This window comes from Corticium candelabrum, chromosome 11 (genome assembly GCF_963422355.1).
Source record: "Corticium candelabrum chromosome 11, ooCorCand1.1, whole genome shotgun sequence".
Lineage (NCBI taxonomy): Eukaryota > Metazoa > Porifera > Homoscleromorpha > Homosclerophorida > Plakinidae > Corticium > Corticium candelabrum.
Window position 1 is genome coordinate 5225095 of NC_085095.1, and position 17575 is coordinate 5242669.

Here is a 17575-nt window from a genome sequence, read left to right on the forward strand (position 1 = left end):
TGCATACTTGTAACTGTACGAACTAGGATCTTGTTGATTTATACGATTTTAGCTACATCAGTTATTATCAACAACATGCACTGCTTGGTTCTACACAAAAGGTTCGTTGGATATCTTCACTGGACTAATTATTATTCTCTCTCACAATTTCAGAACTGTGTCACGAGAAAGATTGTTTTCTCTTTGGCAACATGTCACCATTTTCGTAAGTTCTCGGCATAACTCTCCTAGGGATAAATGTAAAAAGCAGTTTGTGTGCAATTCTGCTTGATAAAATTATCAATCATCCCATCCAAGATATCATTATATCTGCCAGTCAAAATGTAGAAACAGGTAGGAATACTCTTTGGTTAATTAACTGTCAACAAAACGTGAAAATTCAAAGGTCATCACATTGCACTAGATACCCTGTTTGAATTGTTGTATATGTGGGCCGGCGAGACCAGTGTACTCAGATAAGCTACATTATAATGCTTCGAGCCGACGCTAGCTATGTCCACACACAAAGACTGAGTCACTCTAATTCTGGTATCTAAGTCTCCGGATATACTTACACACTATGAAAACACCACACCTCCTCCCATTGGTTAGGCCAAAGGTCCAGTAGCTCTGGTGTCTTCTTGATTCTCGATGACCTTCTGAGGAGAGACGGTGGACTCGATACAGCAGGTGCATTAGTAGTAGTAACCGTAGATGGTTGTTCCTGTTGTTGTTATGATGCAAACTCTGTCTTATCTGTCTCACCCAATTGATCATTCACTTCAGGTTCTGACCTAGGCATTTCTGAAACTGGTGTGTCCTTCTCCATCACTGAAGTGTCACGTATCCTCGTGGTCAGATCTTGAGGAAAATCCTTTTGTGTCTGAGATATGAATCTTTCCTTCAATTGGTCAATATGTCTCTTCCAGATCTTCCATTCACTTGTAGCTTGTATGATACTGGACTCAATCGTTCAATGACGTTCCCTTGACACCATGGTGTATCCCTTCCATAGGATTGTACCAAGACGGATTGGTTGACATCAAATTCCCAGAGACCACACTTTTGTTTCATCTGTTCCATCTGACGATTCTCCACTGTTGACGTTATTTCAGAATGTATAAGATCTAGTCGCGTTCTGATTCTTCATTTCAGAAACAGCTCCCCTGGAGAGATACACGTTGTACTATGAGGAGTGCTCCTCATCTGTAGTAATACATTAGCCAGCATGTGGTCGAACGGTACATTCTTGTTCTTCTTCAACTTCAGTTTCCTCTTGGTGGTTTGCACGAATCTCTCAGTTTTGCCATTGGTTGCTGGGTAATACGGTGGACTTCTGATATGTTTAATTCCATTCATTCGAAGAAATGTGGAAAACTCTTCTGTGATGAACTGAAGACCGTCGTCTGATACGATCTGTTCAGGAAGTCCAAACTGCGCGAATAATCTTAAGTTCGTAGAACTTCCACTTTCTTGGCTGCTGTTGTTGTAGTCATTGGGATGACTTCAATCCATTTTGAGCGAGCATCCACGACTACCAGTAGCGTTCGTCCCATAACTGGTCCTGCAAAATCAATAAGACCTCTGCCAATTTCGACTCGGCCATGACCATGGATGCACAAAAACTGATGATGGGTTTGAACTCATTGACTGACATTCAACACAAGACTTCAGTGTCAGCAATCATGGCATCTATGTTTGGCCACCACACATGAATTCGTGCCAATGACTTCATCTTTACTATGCCTGAATGAGAATTGTGTAGCTCCAGTAAGACCTTGCTTCTCAATGATGAAGGAATAATGGTATGCATACCCCATAAGACAGGTCTCTTCAATAGTAAGTTCTTCTCCTTTAATAATATGACTTCATTTGTTTTTGTTGTGACACTCATGAGGCCACCCTTCCCAGGTGTACATCATGACTCTAGACAGGACCGGGTCCTTCCTGGTTGCTTGAGCAATTTCCTTGCTTGTCACAGGTAAAGTTTCTAGTTGCCGTACGTTAAACAGATGTGCTGCTTGTCAAGACTTTGCAAAAATTGAAAGTCTTGACAAAGCATCTGCATTTCCGTGCTCCTGTGAACATCTGAATTCCAACATGTACTTGTAAGCTGAAAAGATCAATGTCCAGCGTTGGATTCTCGCTGCCGCCAATGGAGGTATTCCATTCTTATTTCCCAGAATCATTGTATGTGGCTTATGGTCGATCACAAGAGTGAAGGACCTTCCGTACACATAGTTGTGGAACCTCTTTACTCCGAATATCAAGGTTAAACTCTCTATCAGAGCATAGTCTCTCTCCGTAGGCATAAGGGAACGAGAAGCATAGGCCACAGGTCTTTCCGTACCGTCAGGTAATCAATGAGCTAAGACTGCTCATCACAAGACATTTTCAGTGGAGGAGTCGGGTCATAATCATAATGCATAAGATTTTGAGCAGAGGATAACTATTTTTTCTTCAACTGCGCAAAAGCTGATTGACATTGTTTACTCCACCTCCACTTAGACCCTTTTCTCAGCAATGCATTCAACGGACTTGCCAATGATGTCAAATTCTGAATAAACTTCCCGTAGTAAGTTACCAAGCCAAGAAATGAACAAAGTTCCTGAACAATGCTTGGTACCGGTGCTTTAGCTACAGCTTCCACCTTTTGTGGTGCTGTGTGTCACACCTTGTGCATTGACAACGTAACCCAAGTACTCGACTTGTGTCTTCATGAAGGAACATTTCTTCTTCTTGAGCTTCAACCCGTGCTCAGACAATTGAGTGAACACTGCTTCCAGATTCTGAAGGTGTTCTTCCTTGGTCTTACCTGTGACCAAACATCGTCTAAATAGATCACGATGTCTTGTACTCTCTGTAGGACATTTTCCATTATTTGCTGGAAAATGGCGGGCGCGCTTGATATACCAAATGGAAGTCGCTTGTACTGGTACAGTCCTTGGTGAGTGTTGACTGTCACATATTTCCTGGATTCCTTGTCTAGAAGCACCTGTAGATAAGCTTGTGCCAAGTCAAGCTTACTGAAGTATTGACCTCCTGCTAAGGTTGCTAACATGCAGGTCTTCTGGCCTATAGGTAGTGGATATTGATCTGTCTTCAGAGCTGGGTTTACAGTGACTTTAAAGTCTCCACACAATCGCATGGATCCATCCGTCTTTGGGATTGGAACCCAGGGCGCTGCCCATTCGCTATAGCTCACTTTCTCCACTATGTCTTGTGTTTCTAGGCCATCCAATTCTTGCTGTATTGGCTCACGTATAGCATTTGGTACCGGCCTAGCTTGGAAGAACTTTGGTTGGGCTTACTCAGCCAATTCCAGTGTTGCCGTATACTCTTTCAACGTACCCAGTTCCTCTTGAAAAAGTTCTCAATATTTCATCAACATTTCCTCTAGAGTAAGATCATAATCCTTTACCCGTTTTATTTCCTTCCAATCCAACTGAATAGCCTCTAACCAGTCTCTACCAAAAAGTGGTGGTCCAGACCCCTTCACGACTCTTAAGCAACTGACAACTCTGTCCCTTGTAATCCACGTGCACATTGGCTTCTCCCAAGACAGCGAGTTGTTCTCCAGAGAACGTTCTCAGATTCACTCGGGAAGGTTGCAATTCCAGTTTAGGAAACCATTTACGTCTGGTCTGAGATGAGATAATGGAAACAGATGTGCCTGTATCCAACTTCATATGGAATGCCATTTATCGAAGGTTGGATGACCAGACTTGAACTGTTGTTTCTTCCAACACTGTTTACCATCATATCCTCTATCTCTCCATCTGCCACCTAGGGTGTTGTGGCTGGTTTCTGTGTCTTCTTTGACTTGCAGACCGCTGCAATGTGTCCCTTCTTGCCGCAGCTGTTGCATACTCTTTCTCGGAAGAAACATCTCTCGTGCGGATGTCCCACTTTACCACCTGTAGCATGGTTTCTGCTTGGTTTCTTCCTTTCTCCGACTTGCAGTTAACGCTCTTGGAGGCTCCTATTTGCCTTCTGCACATTTGCCTAACCCCCTTGGTCACTAATTGGCGTTGCATACAGATGAGGTACTTGCTGCTCAGCCACCTCCAAACTCTGCCATCTCCACAGCTTCGGTTAGCGTAAGATTCGGCTCAGTTAGCAGCTTTTTTCTGTATAGAAACATTTCTGAGACCACAGACGAATCTATCTCTAATAGCCTCATCAATGAATGCAGCAAATGAACAATGTTCTGTCACCCTGCGTAATTCCGCGAGACGAGTGCCCACTGACTCGTGTGAAAGTTGTTCACGCTAATGAAACCTGTACCGTTCCGCGGTCATGATTCTCTTGGGTGCAAAATACTTATCCAGCCTGTCGATCATTGCTGCAGCATCGGTTCCGATGGCTTGTTTGGGGACACTAAGCTATGCACTGTTTGGTAGGTGTGTGCCCCAATCACGGTGAGGAAAACGGCTGTCTTCTTCTTCTCTTCGGCCGCCTCTGCTCCTTCACCTTCTGCCACTTCCATCGAAAGTCCGTTAACGATGAAGTATTGCTCCACTCGCTCCCGGTAAGCAGGCCAATCTTCTTCTATTCTGCCCAGTCTTCTAGTCTCCATCCCAAATCAATCCTCTTCGCCATCTTCTGTCGTGTATGTGGGCGAGACCAGCGTACTCAGATAAGCTGTATTACAACGCTACGAACCGACGCTACATATGGGCACACACAAAGACTCATGCAGTCACTCTAATTCCGGTATCAGGGAGTGCGGTAGAAGAATCTAAAGAGGCGGCCCATACAAAAGTATCCAAACGCATCCGAACCGGATCTCTCAGAACTCATTAGAGAGATCTCGGACCTGTGCATCTTTTATTCTGGATCCTTCGTGCAAACGGGATCCGAAAAATTTCTTGCAAACGGGATCCGAACAGCGTGCTGATACCGACCGCTTCAACCTTTTCATCGATAACAATGCAACGTCTCTACGCTTACTCTAGCAGTTGTTCGGCCGCGCTCTTTACGAAGGTCGCCATTTGCATGATGTCTTTCACTGTGCCAAATGCACCGAAACATGTCACAGATCGCTTTGCAACTATTTTTTGCAGACTCTAAAAATAAGAGAAGACCAGAGAACAAGTTTGGAGTCGCTGCGTTGTTTCCTCGATTTACTACAAAAAGGATTCCGTTTGCACGAAGTTTCGTGCAAACGGGAACTTCGTGCAAACGGATTCTTTTTGTAGTAAATCGAGGAAACAACGCAGCGACTCCAAACTTGTTCTGTCGCCTTCTCTTATCTTTTAGAGTCTGCAAAAAATTGTTGCAAAGCGATCTGTGACATGTTTCGGTGCATTTGGCACAGTGAAAGGCATTATGCAACTGGCGACCTCCGCGTCGCTGTAAAGAGCGCGGCCGAACAACTGCTAGACTAGGTGCAAAGACGTTGCATTGTTATCGATGAAGAGGTTGAAGCGGTCGGTATCAGCACGCGGCTCGGATCCCGTTTGCAAGAAATTTTTTGGATCCCGTTTGCACGAAGGATCCAGAATAAAAGATGCACAGGGCCTCCGTTCTACCCGTTCTAGGCCCGCAGGTACAACTTTCTCCTCGTATCGCTTCTGCGATTCGTCGGAGAGGCTTTTAGACTTCTGTTCCATAATCTCTATTCTAAGAATTAGCTTATCGCACTCGACCATCAGACTACGAAATCACGTCAAACTCGAGAATTCACGGATAAAATTTGGTTTAAATCTCGCAATTAGTATACTGTCGCCGTACCATCTAACACACAGTTGAACGTCCTTGAAATGTTGTACAAGCCGCCGTCGCAAACAGAGATATATACCTGCCGAGGACAGAAACTTGCCCCCTAAAATGGCGGCAAATATGGGTACTACAGGGAACGCCTACTCCTCGCCCCCGCACGCACCATCTTAATAGATACGGAAGCCGACAGGTGCGCATTTATATCAACGCGCACTTCTCGGCCACTGCTGTCGGCCGAAAGGTGCGCATTGATATAAACAATCTCAAAAGGCAGCGCGCGCTACTAAATTATAACGCGCTTTAAAATTTGTGTTGTTTAATATCAATTTAACACATTTGCTCATTGTTATCAACAACATACACATTATAACGTGCGTTATTTCATATTCAACAGTCGCGTTACAGCCCTAGATTCTTGTTGTATTCTAAATGACGGAAGTGTGGAACGTGCGTGCGCTCTTCGATCAGTAACGGCAACGCTTGATTCAAAGGGGTCCCCGTTTTGGGATTGTTGTCTACTACAAGTCGTGCAAACGGCAAGAGTCGACTTTCCAGTGAACTGGATACGAGTAATGGGTTTCTGAGGCCATACTATAACGATGTGACGATTGCTCGTGCGTTGAAAGCATTTTGGTGTGTCTAGATAATTAATTAATTGATTGATTGATTGAGTAATAATAAATAACAAACCTACACACAGTTGTACAGGCTGATTGCTATCTTCAGTAATTATGTTATTGGAATTGTAGAGTTTTATGGATTTATACTTTGCACAAATTTCCAAAAGATATTTTCAAAATTAATATACCCAGCTGAAGAAGGACCTTAGATTGAAATATTGTGTGAATTCATGTTATTTTGTTATGCTGTGTATGAAAGCTCTACAATAACCGATATATCATCATATCATATATGTGCATGCACGTGTGGGTGTGTGGTTATCTGTGGATGTATATACAGTATGTATACAGTATATTATACAGGATATTATACAGTATATTATACAGTATATTATACAGTATATTATACAGTATATTATACAGTATATTATACAGTATATTATACAGTATATATACAGTTTATATACAGTATAAACACAGCATATATACAGTATAACATACAGTATATATACAGTATATTATACAGTATTTTATACGGTATATTATACAGTATATTATACAGTATATATACAGTATATATACAGTATATATACACTATATTATACAGTATATATACAGTATATTATACATTATATTATACACTATATTATACAGTATATTATACAGTATATATATATATATATATATATAGTTTATATACAGTATATACACAGCATATATACAGTATAACATACAGTATATATACAGTATATTATACACTATATTATATGTGTGTGTGTGTGTGTGTGTGTGTGTGTGTGTGTGTGTGTGTGTGTGTGTGTGTCCCCGTGTGTCTGCGTGTATGTCTGTGCGTGTATGTGTGTCCGTGTGTGTGTCCGTGTGTGTGTGTGTGTGTGTGTGTCCGTGTGTGTGTGTGTGTGTGTGTGTGTGTGTGTGTGTGTGTGTGTGTGTGTGTGTGTGTGTGTGAATGTGTGAATGTGTGCATGTATTGTTTTCTTGTCATACTGAACCCTCTTTCCTGTGCAGAAGAATCCACAAGCAGGCAAAGGAGATTCTATTCGTAATGTAATCTAACTTTTCACAGTAAAGACTTGGGGTACAGAACAGGATCAAGTCTGAAATAGCATCAGCAAGAATTTTTAATTGCTATTAGTGAAGTTCTTTCTACTAGTCATTAGTCAAGCATTTATCAATTGAATTTATAATGATGGAGCAACTGCGAAATCTGGCAAGGCAATGCCAAATTTATTTACTGCTGATAACACTGTTGTTAGAGATAGACAAATATTATTCGTAGCTTGCATGTTGATAACTTGCATTTTTGACTTTTTGGTTGTGGAGTTGTGTGAAAACCATTTCAATATATTTCATTCACACTCAATTGCGCATGTTTATCAACGTGTGTTGTGCATATTATTATTAATACTATTTTTAGAATGTCGTATTGTTTATATTAATATTTGGTAACGTGCGTTATTCAGAATGGCGGGTAGACAATGCAAGTCTGGAAGATTTCTTTGTTATCACCACCAAACAATGCAAAGGGGAGGAGAAAAAAGATCTTCCAGACTCGTCCACCTGCCATTCTGAACTAACGCAAGTTACCAAATATTAATATAAACAATAGTGAATTCTAAAAATAGTATAACTTGCATGCAATTCACATCCTAAATGAAGCATTGTAGGAATTCTTGACTTATTTTAAAGTATATGTACAGTATATTTCTTACAACATTCATGAATATCGTTAATAACAAGTTGCTGCTGACACATTCAACAAAGGCTTGTAAAATTGAAGAGTATAGACTAAACATATCCATATCACACAAAATAAACCATCTCAAGCAGTAAAAATAATCTACAAGCAGAATCAAAAACATGTAGTGCTTGAATAGAAATCCAGTCTGATTTGGTAGTCTTGATTGTCTGCTATAGAACCATTCACAGTAGTTGCAGTTGTCCTTTTTGGTAGTTTGCAGTTATTTCTGCAGCCAATACTGCCATAATTGATCTTTATTAATCCATATTTCTCCTAACTGCGGTGTTTCAAAAATACCTCTGTGAGAGCCGCAATTACTCCCATTACCTATAGACTTCCCACTCAGTGGTTGCAAATGTAACCTGACTATCCAAATCAACCTTCTACTTTCCATGACAGTAACCCATCCTAAATCAAATCTTGTCTTTGCTTCCTCTGTAGCCGTGCATTTGATGGATTTATAAGTATAATAGATCTAGATCAGCTGGTGAGATATGTTAGCATAACCCTCGAGACGAGCGTTGTTCGATACAAAACGAGTGCTTGAGCCAGTCACAACTCCAACATCCTCTCTTACAAAAACTTGAACACCAAATTCTTAACAGCTCATAATTTCCACCAACCACTAGAAACCATTCATAGTGATCAGATGATAAGAAAATAAGCAAATTAATTAAGAAAATCTGAACATGAATAATACCATTTCCTGCTGTAAACTGTGCAAACACCTTAGACCTATAAAACTATTATTAGACTCAATATATTTTTGACAGACTGTAATTACATTATTAATTAGTTAATTAACTAAAAATTGTTCATACTGTTCTAGATAGATGCTCCATCCGGACATATACTGTATAATACACTGTATAGTATACTGTATAATATGTTGTATAAATACTATATAATATACTGTATAATATACTGTATAAAATACTGTATATATATATATATATATATATATATATATATATATATATATACTGTATAATATACTGTACATATACTGTAAATATACTGTATAATATACTGTATAATATACTGTAAATATACTGTATAATATACTGTATATATACTGTATATAAACTGTATAATATACTGTATAATATACTGTATAATATACTGTATAAATATACTGTATATATACTGTATAACGCGTTGACATAAATGCGCACCTGTCGGCTTCCGTATCTATTAGCCTCGAACTTCGTGCTCTCTGGTCTGGAAATTCGAGGCTAGTAATGTATTAGCCTCGTACCCAGGCCCTCTTGCGCGCCCGGAGAAGAGGGCCTGGGTACGAGGCTAGTAATGTATGTGTATATACAGGTTGGAAGAGGGGCGTGTCTTAGCCCTCGGTTAGATCCGGGACTCTAATCTTAGAGGCTGACCACAAGGCGTCACGTGCAAACCTTGTACGTTGGAGGAAAGGCTAAAATAGTTTTTTATTTCATACAGGTATGTCTAGCTTATGTACAGGTGCACGTATCCACTTGTCTAGTGTGTAGACTTGCACTACAATTTTCTACAGACTGAGAAATGCATGTAGCTTATGGGTTTAAATTTAATTAACGTGTGATAGTGCCAGTCTAGAGTAGGTATACTTGCACTCTATCAATGCAAAATGCATTTTTTAGACTGATTGAGTATAGTTTGTTTTCAAGTTTGCACAAGTTTGCATGTTGTAGGTTGTTATTTATTTGTAAATTATAATAAATTAAATGTATTTGTTTGCTACTAGATCACTCTAACAGCGTATTGTGGGTTAATTTCAATCTCCACAATCATATCTGGTATCTACAATTTTCATAGAAATTGCATGGTCGATGTTTAATTGATTCTCTTTTTTTGCGTTTGTCATTAGCTTCTTGAGACTTGAGTTTGTAATTTGACATTGAATAACAAGAAGGTAGGAGCTGTCTTATGGTAGCCAAGTGTTTAAATGAATCTCTATACTGTTGCTAATTTGCTTATTTATGTAAAAGGTTTGGGTAGATTGATATAGCTAGCTAGATCTAGCTATCTGAATTACCTACTTGTATTGTTTCCTTAGAACGACACGGAAACCATAATGTTTTGAATACATGGCCTCTATGAAGAGTGGTATAGGCGAGTCTATGGCACGTGCAGTCAAGATCAAACCGTTTCAACATCCTCAGTTAATTAATTAAATTGATTGAAGTTGTTTTCTTTCATAGTACGCTGTAGTCTAGAAGATAGGATGCTTCTTGTTAAGATGTGCAAGTGTACTGCAGTTTTTCACATTTCATTTGGCATGATTCCAAATAAGTGCATATTTTTGTTTTTGAAGGGCGTGTACAATTAGAGATAGCTCCGCCTTATTATTCACTGGGATGCATTGTCAGCTGACGCTCCGTTTGGCCTTGTTTTGGCTCACTGAAGAGAATTTGTTTAGGAGCACTGTCAAACATGTCTAAAGAGTGCACCTGGGCCAGTTGCTTGTTCTTGCTCAGTTTGTGTTGGAGTAGGGTTTGCGCCCTAGCGTATGTAGATAAATTTGACACTAATATGCTTGTTCTTTGCATTAGATGTCTGTAAGGCCAGAATTGAGCTTGTGCAAGTTCTTTTTGATGACACCGAAGACAAGCAGCCCAACATAACTTGCACAAACATGGATATCACAGGGTTACTGCATGGGAGCCAAATATGCGGGAAGTGGCCATCGGGCCTGCAGACTTGTTGTTTATGGGATTCTGATTTTGGAGCAGTGTGCAGTTGTGCTTCTGCTTGCACTGTAACTGCCCATTGTTGTGCAGTTGTTGTGACTTCTGTGGGCCGGTACTGCTGCATCCAGAAACTGATCGGTCATGTTCGGACCAAAGCAGCAAAACACACCAGGATGTGCATTGTAGACTTGACGTCTTCTAAACATTTGAGCTGCAACAAATCGGTTGTAATTTGTGTAACTGCAGGTTGCATTGCTGGTGATCAAGAAACAGTGTCAGGTGAGTTGAATTGCGATGTGTGTTGGGTATCTCACCTTTGAATTTATTATTGGATTAGCAACTGATCATGCAGAAGTGAAACATGCGCCATTGTCTCTACCGCTACAATTGGTAAATCGCTTCGATGGCTTAGAATCTGTTACCATGGTGCCAGGCTCTGGAATTGGTCAGACAGAGAGCATGCTTTCACACATACTACTTGGTCTGCTGATTGCAATTTCTTTGGGAATGACTACAATTTGGTTGACATTCTTACTGATGTACCTACATCGTAGATGGTGGCAGGCAAGACAGCAAAATACGGTACGCACAGAGTAACGTACTCCAGCACTGGCTGAGTAGGATATGAGAACGTTGGCAGTTTAAAACGCGGTCGTGTTGTGAATTACTATTACCGGTATGTGTTTGTGTGCCAAATTCTTGTTGAGAGTGGAAAGGTGATATTTATCTTACATGACGAGCTCAGTTAATTAATTGATTAACTTACTGGTTTCGGTTAGTAAACAGTATCTGTATTATTGGATTGCGGTATGTACACATGTAGACAAGGTGTAGTACCGTTGCCTATAGATAGCCAAGTGACCGAATGCACATGCATATAACATGTTGACTGCATGCATGTACTTGCAGAGCAATATCTGCATGCACGAAATTAAGATTGTCCGACTACGTAGTAATTTATCAGTTCGGACATTTGGACTTCGATGAGCACTGCCAGTAGTCTGGAATACGCGAAGCTTCCTATTTATGAAACGTTGTCAAGAATAGAGAGACAGTGGGTTCAGTGACCGATCAATTGCAGTTGCAAGTATGATGAGGGTCATACCAATGAAACTGCAAACTTTAATTAGAATTTGACCATGAGAGAAGAAATATTTACCGTCGGTGGCCGTGCACACTTGTGACCGCAATAATTTACTTGTTGAGTACTGCAGTTATATTCCATGGAATCGAGGGAGCAAACTATACTCTGTCAACCGTATTGATTCGTGTTGCTAGTAATCTGTAGATCGTTTGTATGCAATGGTCAGAGTGTTATCCGATTGGAAAAAACGTCTTCATTCAAGAAATGTTTCAGCAAAGGTGAAAACCGAGCTGCACGTGACCTCATATCCGATATTAATGCTATGGTGCGATATTGGACGGTGAATATTAGAAAATTGGTGAGAATTATTGTGGACACGAACTGGTGGTGGTTGTGGTGACCAGCACTAGAAGTAAAGAGACGGGACATTTTTACATCCACGTATATATATATATATATATATATATATATATATATATATATATATATAGGACACTAGCTAGCAGGCAGTCTTACGTGTAGGCGCTATACATGTACGTATGTTATTAGGCCAATCAGTATGTGCAAGCAGGAAATTGTTTCCTGTCGGTCCTTTAATAAAATTTTATTGTCTTGCATTACTGCTGCCTAGGCATCGCTGATGAAGTCAGACATTCGCTCTTGGATTTCTATATAATAATTTTATTTACAATTTCTTAGTCGTTGTGATGAGGAATTTGTCTAGGCTTGGTGTAACTCTAGAGGTTAGGATTTGCGACACGTCGAGGTTGCAATTTCGCGATTTGATACTCAGGTTTACCCACTGTAGCATAAGACTCAAAGATTGGTAAGAATAAATGTAATTGAACACAAGAGACACAACAAAGAAAGAATGTATCCGTTAGCCGGCTATCCAAATGACTGAGCTGCCCCGCCTATGAAACCCCGGATGCCACGCCCACACTCACCAATCACGTACACTGTACAGTGCGGTACCTCATGACGCGGCGATGGGGTCTGGCTACGCGAGACAACTTGAGTCGTACAGACTTGGATAGGTTGCGTCACGAACAGAGTGAAAGTGTGAGGTGTTAGTCTTTTGAGCTATAGGTTAATTAATCTGTTTAATACTTCCAGTTGATGCTAGAATTTTCAAACGCTAGATTCGTTGGACGTTTTGCGTACAATTTCTACATAGGGCGCCTAGCAATAAGTTAATTAATATGTTCTGCAGCATTATTGTAATGTCATTACGTTATTTTCTTGCAGGAAACCTGAAACAGTAGCTAGAGGGAGACACGGTAGTCTGCCGCCTGGCGGAGCTCTGCCAGTACCGACGCACATACGCATGCGTCTACTTGCCGTTCCAACTTATGTTGATATCAACAGATCGTGTAGAGTCATTTTCATCTTATATATTTCCAGTGTGATTGGCAATGATTTTCAGATATTGTTCTGTCAGTACTTAGAGAACTGGTCAGTTTGTATTCTTACTACGCAAGTGCTTTTTTTGAGCTTGTTTCTAGAGGCTATGTTATTTCAAGTGATTTTCAATATTTAGAATTTCTCTTATATATATGCTGCACAATTGCGATAGTTTGTGTATGTAAGCTATAGATATGTAGACTACAACTTTAGACAGGAAAATGTAGCCTAAAGCTAAGAATTTTATTTTACTGAGGATATTAGTAGGTGGTATACTACAACGATTTACTAAGTGAATTGCATCGAGTGATTGTCTTTGTACTCATTTATTGTTTCTGCTCTCAATTAATCTATAAATTTATGAATATGTTTGTTTGCTACTAGACGTATTGCATATTTGGATTTTTCAATTTTCACAATTATATCTTCCATCAAAAACATTTATATTTATACTATGCTGGATATATCACAAGCAGACAATGTGCTGATCTTGGAAATTTGCAGCAAGAGACTGAAATCACCAAGTAAAACTGTACTTGTCAATGGTTAGTTGTACAATATTTTGATCTTTTGAGAAATGGACGCTTAATTGTCTGATTCTTTACTTGTTGATCTGTTTGGTTTTGGTTGTATGGCACTGGACTACATTGTATACATTAAGCTGCAGACTTAAATTGCTCTCAAAGGTATGCTTGGAGTTATTTCTGTTTGTCAATGTCATGCAGACTCATGCAGTGACATTGGCAAACAGAAATAACAGAAATAACTCTGAAGTGTTTACAATAAGCTATAATTGTTATGCATTTCTCCTTTTTGCATTTTGTCTTTTGAGACTTAAATTTGCAATTTGACTTTGACTAGCAACAGGCTATAGGAGATTGATGCCTTATGGTAGCTATGTTAACTAAATGGCTATTTTGTTGTATAAGGTAATGTTCTGTGTTAATTGATAGCTGAACTACTGGTGTTTACTACTTGTATTGTTTCCTTTTAACCATATGGAAACTATATTGTTCGACTACTTGCATGGCCACCATGCATGTTGTTTCAGACCAGTGTAGGCACCCCTTAAAATTGCTGCAATTAAAGCTGAAAGAAAATCATTTTGACACCAATTTTATGAAGTAAATTGATGACTTTGTCTGCTTGCTTTATGCTGTATAGTAGGATGCTGCTAGGTTAAAAGAGTGCTCTCTTTGCAGACTTCCATTTTGTTATCTATGAACATGCGTGTGAGCCGGAAATTATGACATAATTATAGATAGCTCCGCCTTCTATCATACATACTTCTGGAATGCTTTGTCAGCTGACGCTCCGTTTGGTCTTGTTTTAGCTCATTGAAGAGATTCTGTCTAGTATCAGTACCAAGCATGTCTAAGAAGTGCATCTGGGCTATTGTTTTGTTATTTGGTTTGTGTTGGAGTAGGTTTTGCATTGTAGGTGGAGATAAGTTCGACAGTGATTTGCTTATTTTGCAGTCTCTAGTGCACAAATTGAGCTTGTACAAGTCCTTCTTGTTTCCTTCTTGTTTCCTTCTTTTTGACACTGAAGACAAGCATTACAATATAACTTCCACAAACATGGATATCACAGAGACACTGTATTGCAACCAAACATGCAGGAAGCAGCCATACACTAACTCTACAGCCTTGTTTTTGTGGGATTCTACTTTGGGATCAGTTTGCAGTTGTGCTTGTGCTTGTGGTACAATTTCCCATACACGTTTTTGTTCAGTTATTGCGAATTCTGTCGGCCAGTACTGCTGCATCCAGAGACTTGTCGATTGCCTGCAAACTAAAGCAATGGAACATATCGATCAGGAAGTGCATTGTAAATTTGACGTTGTATACGTATTGGCGCTGCAACGAATCTGTTTTGAGTTGTGCAACTGCAGGTTACATTGCTCATGGGCAAGAAACAGTTTCAGGTGTGTTGTATTGTAACGTGTGTTGGATGTCGCCTTTCCATTTACTATTTGATTAGCAACTGATCACGCAGAAGTGAAGAATGAGCTATCTTCTCTACCGAACCTATTTGATAAATCACTTCGATGGTCTGGACTCTGTTACTCTGGCACCAAGCTCTCGAATTGGTCAGACAGAGCATGCTTTCACACATACTGCTTGGTCTGCTGATTGCGATTTCTTTGGGAATGACTACAATTTGGTTAACATTCTTACTGATATACCTACAACGCAGATGGTGGCAGGTAAGGAAAGTAGGCACAGGGTAGGTCAAGCACTAGCTGACAGAAATGGTCGGTCGGGTTTCAGCTAGGGAATGGATGTCCTCAGGCTCTTGACTATAGATCGCAATGGCTGAGTAATGTCAGCATTTTAGGGTGTGTTGTGGATCATGTGTGTGCTAAATCTAATATGTATAATATGCTTGCTGAGAGGGGAAAGGTCATACATGATTTGCTCAGTTACTGACTTCTGCTAGTATACTTGTATTATTAGATTGCAGTATATGTAGACAACGCATATGTATAATCACCATCTACCTAATCCTATGTCCGAGTTTGCAAAGGAACTGTCTGTACGAGATGAATACCCAAGTGACCGAATACGTACGGTGATGGTACTTGCACTAACAATATTTGAATGCAAACTGCCTATAACTACATAGATAGTAATCATTGTGCATTCAGGACATCTGTTATCTGTGGTACTGTACTGCTAATGGTCTGGAAGATGTTATGAAGCTTGCTATTATATTATACGAACACGTACAGGAAAGATTCGAGATAGAAATTAGGCCATATCATTTTTTGCATGGGTTCAGTGGCGTCAAGGATGAGTTTTTGTTTTGTTTTTTTGATTGAGTCTAGGGTATAGATACGTCATACCAAAGAAACCGCAAACCTTATTGAATTTGATCGGTACAGAAGGATAGTTGCCGTTGGTTGTCGGTCGTCTACTTGCAAGCTTGTGACCGCATTTACTTACTGCATGTATGTGTACGTACGCGTGTATTGCAAGAATGGATCGACATCGAGGAATAAACTTGTTCTAGTCGTACGTGTCTAGCTCTTAGATCGATTTGTGTTGTCAGTTATCTAATATACGTTGTTTGTATGCATACACATTAGTTTCCCGATTGAGAATGTCTATATATATATATATATATATATATATATATATATATATATATATATATATATATATATATATATATATATGTTTACGACATCCTAACTAGAGCAATAGAACAAAGACCGAGCTACACGTCACTTTGCGCTCGACATTTGTAAAGGTCAGTGTCAGAAACTTGTTAGACTAGTCTAGCTACTGAAATTTGTAGCATTGTAAATATATTAGGCTTCAGGCCTTTGCTGAAAGAGCTAGACGGGGCACAAAATTTTTTAACAATTAGACTAGCTCTCTTTGAGCGATGAATTAACACTGAACAGTCACTAGGCCAACATATCAAACAGCTAGCGACGAAGATTTTGTGGGGCACGCACCCCACGGCCCCGCTTCCGTCGCCTCTAGTACTGGTGACCAGCACACTCGACCTGATAGCAACAGTAGACTAAGGATATTGAGTCCTCAGGTAATTTTATTGTATAGTACGTTGATGGATTGATAATCAGATTCCAGTTGATGCATGCAGTCGTAAAACGTTTACTTGTAGAGACGCTCATTACCTACTCTGATAGACATGCAGACTGTATTTGACACCACGAAGTCGTTTGCAACGGATTTAGAATTTCTATTTGTTGTACATTACAGGCGCATACGAGTTGCATTTTACAGCATCCACTGCAGGCTGCCAGCAATGCAGAATGTTAGATAGTTAACTAGTTGCAACTGTGCTGCTGCACGTGACTAGTGAAACGCACTACATGCTGTCAGACTGTCCGATCAAATTAGAACTTCACGCCTAGATATCACTGATTGCCTCGTCTCTGACGAGACAGTATAGTTTACCAGCAGCTTAGCTCGGGTGAAAGTTCTTGTTTGTGACACATAGAGGTTGCAGTTTCGCAGGCGCGAGTTCATGCACACCCACGCCAATCAGAACTGAACTGAACTGAACTGGTTTATCTAGACAGGGGAGTCTTCCGCCATAGTGGCGAATCCACCAGACACCCTGTCTAGAATAGGTTAATATACAAGGACAAAAGGAAAATATATACAGAGCTCCTAAGAAATTAAACATGTATTTGCATATAGCTAGATATCGATTATGTATCATGTCCAGACAGTATTGAATCGGTTGAAAAGAGCTGTGTGACGTTTTGATTTAAAGATCGATAGCATATCTGAGTGGAGAGGACGTGGAGACGATCAGACGGTCCGCGGTATCGTTGTAGATC

At 39.9% G+C, this 17575-nt stretch overlaps 2 long non-coding RNA genes across 3 annotated transcripts; both read left to right on the forward strand.

Moving 5' to 3' along the window:
• Positions 1–6097: 6097 nt before the first annotated feature.
• Positions 6098–11568, forward strand: LOC134186827 (uncharacterized). Its single transcript, XR_009971007.1, has 7 exons — positions 6098–6336; positions 9821–9872; positions 9944–9988; positions 10133–10325; positions 10391–10564; positions 10629–11045; positions 11104–11568. It is a non-coding gene; the product is annotated as an uncharacterized LOC134186827 (long non-coding RNA).
• Positions 11569–13155: 1587 nt separating this feature from the next.
• Positions 13156–16339, forward strand: LOC134186798 (uncharacterized). Of its 2 annotated transcripts, XR_009971002.1 has the most exons (3): positions 13156–13305; positions 14588–15181; positions 15238–16339. It is a non-coding gene; the product is annotated as an uncharacterized LOC134186798 (long non-coding RNA). The 2 variants fall into 2 exon arrangements; XR_009971001.1 differs by lacking the exon at positions 13156–13305 and having other exon boundaries at positions 13835–15181.
• The last annotated feature ends 1236 nt before the right edge of the window (positions 16340–17575 follow it).